The following is a 6829-nucleotide window of genomic DNA, read 5'->3' as shown; positions in this document are numbered from 1 at the left end:
TATTCAAATCATTCCATTCAAAATCCTATGTTCTATCAAAAGCGTCGAACTTCTAAATTTTCTTATGGTCCTCCCAGAATTCCTTCCAGAGGCTGTTGAATAATTTGTATGGATTCCATCATTTCACTAATTCTTACTAAATAATGAGCTAATGAATCTTCTTCTTTTTGCCATTGAACTTCCCAACAAGAATTCCTTCCATCAACTGTGTTAGACTTCAGAAAATTGTTGAAAGCTAGAATGCAGAGAGGAACAAAGGCCAAAATGATTTCCTTCCATCAACTATGTACACAACATAGAACTTGTTTGGAAAATAGCAGAGAACAACTCTCAAAGCAGCCAATGAGGAACAAAGGTCAAAGGAGCATCCCATGAAGAAAAAAGGCCAGCATGCTCAAGAATGATAAGTACACTATGACAAGATCTAACAAGTACAGAATCTCTTGGCAGTTAACTCACTAACCAAGGTGTTGCTATGTCAAGTACTTTGATAAAAATAGATGTTTGAAGAGGAGCAAACTAGCAGTGATCTAACCTTCCCATTGCATACTTGAGAACAGAGAATGGGACTCATGATTTTGGAAATATATACCCCCTTTTACTCACTCTCTTTAAGGTAGTCCTTTTCATGTTTAAATTGAATCTTCCTCAGTCCTCAACCCACCTCATCTAGATGCCTGAGTTTATTAATTCTACCACATGGAAAGCAACCCATTACTACAAAAAGATAAAAAGCAAAGATTGATCAAGGATTAAATTATTTTAATAGCTAATATAGAAAAGAAATTTAACAAAAGGAGCTATTTAAGTGTCCATTACCAGCCAAGATTTAACGAAGGGAGTTGTTGAAGAGTCTATTACCAGCCAAGATTTAACAAAAGGAGCTGCTGCAGAGTCCATTACCAGCCAAGATTTAACAAAAGGAGCTATTGAAGAGCACATTACCAGCCAAGAACAGTAAATGTGATTGAAAGAACAAGGAGAGCTATGAAGGAAATTTTTTAAATGAAAGAAAAAAAGACAAGAACCCCCCCCCCTAATTGAACCCTGAATACATATCTGTACAACAATAATTTCTCTCCCCCCTGGCTTCTAAGAACCAACACTTCAAGAAAGCCATTAGCCAATCTGATTGCTCTATCAAAGCTATCTCTTTTCACAAACTCTATAATGTATGTTGACTTTGATGGAGATCAAATGGTTTTTCATGCACCTTTATCTTTGGACCCACAAGTGGAGTCTTATTTACTTATATGAATCTTGTCTCCAGCTATTGAAAATTGATGGATCTCAGTAATCTGATAGTATACATGAGAGGTCTCAATCTAAGGTTTTAGCTATGGAAGCAAATGTTACACATTCTTGATAGGGAGAACCTCTCATGAATACCATCAGATAGGTTGGATCCATCAATTTTCTCCTCAAGTGTCTTCTTAATTAGGTTCATCTACTGCTATAGTACTTTCATAATTAAACTAGAATATGGAAACATCACTTAATTGATTATTTTGAGATCAATATGTTTCGATATTTGTTTGAATATTAAAAGTAACCGCAAGCATACGGATCAATGTAGTTAACGGATCGAACACAAGGAGAGTAGCCACTTTATTTTAGGCTTCTTCTAGTAATGCAAAAGTGCACATATTAATTATAGTGATCTATTTCTAACTACCAACCTAACACAAATGCATATAAAAGCGTCCTAACTAACACATCTAGGTAAATTGGAATTGGAATTGAAATTGCAATAAAAATTGAATGACCTAACCATTCACATCTAGGAATTTAAATACTCAAATCACGCAATTAAAAAGCAAATAACTGAAAATAAAAGTGATGAAAAGTAAATAAATAAAATTAAAAGGGAAAAAAGGTAGAGAGAGACACACAAGTATATATCTCTACTTAGCCCGAGGGATGCACCATAAACAATATGAGCTTCCCTATTTGACTATAGAGTACTCTTACAAGGGCTTTTCTACTTTGCTATAGGGAAAAGGATGCAATATAAATAATCAAAATAAAATGATGGTTCCATAGCTAGAGAGGGGCAAAGCCAGCGCATAATCTAGCCATGAACCTTGGGGGAAGGGAGAGCAATAATGTAAAACTGAAAATTTAAAACCTAATTTAAGAATAAAAGGGTAGTAAGAAGAGGGAATTAGAGGAGGGGGGGGAAATGACTACTGTAAAAGCCTACTTACTTAAACTTCAATACTTGAACTTGAAAACTTGATTGAGATTTGAAATACTACCAATACTAAAACCCAGATTTTGAATAAACCAAATCTGAAATTGCTAGTACTAGAGAAGACAAATCTGAAGAGAAAAACTGAAATTGAAAGACATGCTCTACAGCTTGTTCTTGTCACCTAGAACTAAGCCTAAAACTGAAAATTAAAATTATTACACATTTGAATAACTTAAATAACATGAACCATTAAAAATATATATATATTGCATTCATTAAATAAAAACCAATTACAAAAGTGTTTAAAGTAAGAAAAAATAAGAAGAACTAGAACTAGAACTATAACTAGAAGGAGAGCACAACTAAAAAATAGAGAAAAAGAGAGCCAGAGAGGGATAACCCTTTAGGGTTTGGTGGACTCCCTTCTATAAGGAATAGGGGAGAGAGGGGATTTTTTTTATTTTTTGCCTTTTTTTTCCTATATTTTTTTTCTTCTCTTTTGTGCTCAATCTCTTAGCTGAATTTGTGTGATGAGGTGGAGGAGAGAGAATCATAGGAAAGAAGATCTCCCACGATTATGATTTTCCTATTTTTTTTCTCCTTTTTTTTCTCCTTTTTTTCCTTATGTTTCTTTTTTTCTTAAATTGATTGTGATGAGTAGGAGAGAGAAAATATTCCAAAAAAAAATCTAAAAAATGGCAGCCAAGAGGTTCTAACTTGAGACCTCCTAATAAGCAAGAGATTTTGCACATCACAACTCACCAACTACACTATGTAGTTGTTGTAACAAAAAATGAATCTTCAATCACCCAAGGGGGCCCATCGATCCTTGTTGGTATCTTAGAATATTCCTTATACCCCTAGGGCAACTATAGATGGGCTGGTTCTGCATCTCGGTTCAGTTCTGATCCATTATTCTTTTTTCTAGCCCGAAAAGAATAATCTCTTGTACGGGTGACCAAATGGATGTGTATTTTTGATGCAACACATCCATCTTGCTCAGAATCTTGTCCTCTTTGCAACCATTAAAGAGATGTAACCTCTTTACGTGTAAAATTGGAGATATGGCACCCGATAGTCCTTAAGGCTTTGAAAATAAAAAACCTACAAAATGAGAGTAAAACCAAGGTAGCTCTATTCTAAATATGTAAAATGCATGCTTTTATGCCCTAGATTTCACACATAAATGTGTTCATCAATATCACCCACACAATAAATAATGGAAGAATAACAGAAGAAGAGAAGAGAAGAAGGAGAAGGAACACCATGAATGTACGTGGTTCAATTCCAGTATGGAACCTATTCCACGGAGCTAACTCTGCCTATCCAACTTGTATTCTTAGGAGAGGATTCATTCTCTTTAAATAGAGTAAGAGGAGATTTGTTACAATCAATATTTTGGTAATTACAATCACCACTCAGTTCTACCTTACCAAATCGATATTGGAGTTTCCTTTAATCTCACCAAAAGTCCTCCTCCAAGTAGGAGCGAAGTCGGAGGTCAACTTGGACAACATCTAAAAAAATGCTCTTAGAAAGAGCTTTAGTGAACACATCGGCCAGTTGTTCTTCACTTCTAATATAAGGCGTCTCAATGGCCTTGTCTTGAACTTTTTACCGAATAAAATGGTAATCAACTTCTATGTGTTTGGTCCGTTTGTGAAAAACATGATTCAAAGGATGTGAATCGCAACTTGATTATCACAAAACAATTTCAAAGGTGATTTGAAGGGGTCAAACCCCAATTCTCACTAATAATTTCAGCCAAACTAATTCACTAGGAGCTAAGGCCATGGCCCTGTATTCTGCTTCTGTACTAGACCTTGCCACCACACTTTGTTTTTTTGCTTTTCCAAGTAACTAAATTTCCTTCCACAAAAGTACAGAAACCAGAGATCAACCTTCTATCGAGAGGACTTTTGGCCCAATCTGCATCAGAGTATCCAACAATCTCCATATGCCAATGTTTCTGCATTAAACTACCTCGACCTGGACAAATCTTTAGGTACCGAAGTATTTGATCTACCAGATCCATATGCCCTTCAGCCGAAGCATGCATAAATTGACTCACATAGATTACTGTATAAGTAATATCGGGTCTTATAACGGTTAAGTAAATTAACTGACCCACAAGTCTCTTAAAACAGCCAATATTGGACAAAGGTGTGTTATCACCGAATTTTCTATTGTAATCCATGGGAGACTCTGCAAGAGCAACTCCCAATTTTTCAGTTTCTTTTAGCAAGTCAACCACATATTTTCTTTACGAAATGAATAACCCCTTATTAGAGCGAGCTATCTCTATACCAAGGAAAAACTACAACTGACTCAGGTCTTTGATATCGGACTTCTTATTCAAGTGTTGCTTGAGAGCTTCAATATCAAGAAGAGTATCAACTGTAATAACTATATTATCAACATAAATCAGAACAACTATTCTTCCTCTGCCGTCACGTTTCACAAATAATGAATTATCAAAATCTCCCTTCTTGAAGCTGACACTCTCAAGAGTAGAACTAAACTTTCCATACCAGGCACGTGGTGATTGTTTAAGACTGTATATTACTTTATTGAGTTTACACACCGCACCAGGGTGATGTTCAAGAGGATGACCAGGGGCACATCGATGTAGACCTCTTCCTCAAGATCACCCTACAAGAACGCATTTTTGACATCCATTTAGAAGAGGGGCCAATCGCAGTTCACAGCAACAAACCACCACTCTAACAGTATTCATCTTCACGATTGGAGCAAAAGTTTCTTGTAATCTTCGCCAAAGGTTTGAGTATATTCTCTGGCAACTAATCTAGCATTGTGATGCTAATGGAACCATCATCTTTATATTTTATCTTATATACCCATTGACACCCAACTGAGCGTTTTCCCTTGGGTAAGGTAGTAATATCCCAAGTGTTTTTTTTTTTGTTGAGTGCCTCTAGTTCTTCATTCATGGTCCTTTGCCAGACATGAGAATGTTTCACATCAAGAAAGGTTGTAGGTTTCTTGTGCATGTCAATAGTGGGACAAGAAAACACAAAATTTTGATTAGATCTTATCATAGCATATGTAGTCTTGTATCGAAAACCGAACAGACCGATATGTTGTAAAATCTTTGAGCCTGGTAGAAGGTTGTGATATCCTGATGGAACAACGAATAGGAGGACGAGCCTCTGCTAGAGGAGATGGTGGGGGCAACATCTCCACAACAGGTGATAGTGGCCCTTCTTGATCATCACCATTGTGAATATTACCTATAGCATCATTAAAGTAATACATCTCAAGTGGCATAGGGGCAAATTCATTGTAGTCAAAGTCACTGTTGTGGACACTTTCCCCCAAAATTTCAACCTTGTTAGGAAAGAGCATATGAGTCTCATCAAATGTAACATCATGGACAAAGATGCAAACTTCTGCTTTTAAATACTTGCATACTCTAAGGGCCGCATATCTTACCATTAAGAATATCAGCTACCAACATGTTTGGAGATAGCAAAATCAGTAGCAGATATCATGTTATTTATGTTCTAGTTTTTATTACTTGATTGTATGGCATGTCCTGCTTGTTCTTGAAATCCCTTCCCCTCTTTTAGGCATGTCTTCTCTGGGATTGCCACTAATTGTATTTTATCTTTTTCTTTTATTTTAATTAATCATACTTACCTATCAAAAAAAATGTAACATCATGTGAAATATAAACCTTTCAAGCGGTGGGATCAAAACATTTATATCCCTTTTTAACAAATAATAGCCAAGAACAACACATTTACAAGCACAAGGATTAAATTTATCCTCAAAGAAGTGAACATAACATTTTCCCAAAAACCCAAAGATGGGAGATAACAACAGAACGACCAAGAAGAATCTCTATGGGAGATTTATATTGTAAAACCTTGCTTGTGAGACGATTTATCAGATAGCAACTGGAAATAACAACATCAGACCAATAAGCTTGAGGCAAATTTCTATGAAATAACAATGATCAAATCACCTCCAGTAGGTGATGATTTTTTCATTAGCAACTCCGTTCTGTTGAGGAGTAACAACATAGGAGGTCTGATGCACGATACCAAGACTCTTAAGAAACAATTCAAACAGATGACTTGTATACTCAGTCCCATTGTCAGTTTTCCAGATCTTAATACATGCGTTGTATTGATTGAAAATCATAGCACAAAATTCTAAACGTTGAGTACTTCGCTTTTAGAGGTAAGCAAATACAACCAAGTACAACGAGACTTGTTGATGGGCTGTAATTATTCATGAAACTAATATTTAATTGTTAATTTTAATCTGAGTTTCATGATTAAGTTGTCTATATAATGTGATATAGTATGTTAGCAGGGTTTTCAAGAGATAAGCACAGTTTGATGCTAAATGGACGGATGTGGTTCAATCTAGAAGCAAGGGCAAAGGGTCAAGGGCAGAGTTGGAATTTCCAAGAGAAGAGAATATAAAAAATAAAAAAATAAAAAAGGGGAAATTTAGGGAGAGAGAAAACCCCACGATTCTCCCTCTCTCCCTATTCCACACGTTCGCTTCTCCCTCTCCTACTTTCTCTCATCTCCTTCTCTTTTCTTGTCCAAAATAGAATAGGAATCTCTCTCTCCCACCTTACTTAAAATATCTCCCATGTTC

Source organism: Macadamia integrifolia, unplaced genomic scaffold, assembly GCF_013358625.1.
Source record: "Macadamia integrifolia cultivar HAES 741 unplaced genomic scaffold, SCU_Mint_v3 scaffold_3A, whole genome shotgun sequence".
In the NCBI taxonomy this organism is placed as follows: domain Eukaryota; kingdom Viridiplantae; phylum Streptophyta; class Magnoliopsida; order Proteales; family Proteaceae; genus Macadamia; species Macadamia integrifolia.
Note: the sequence above shows the minus strand (reverse complement) of the source record.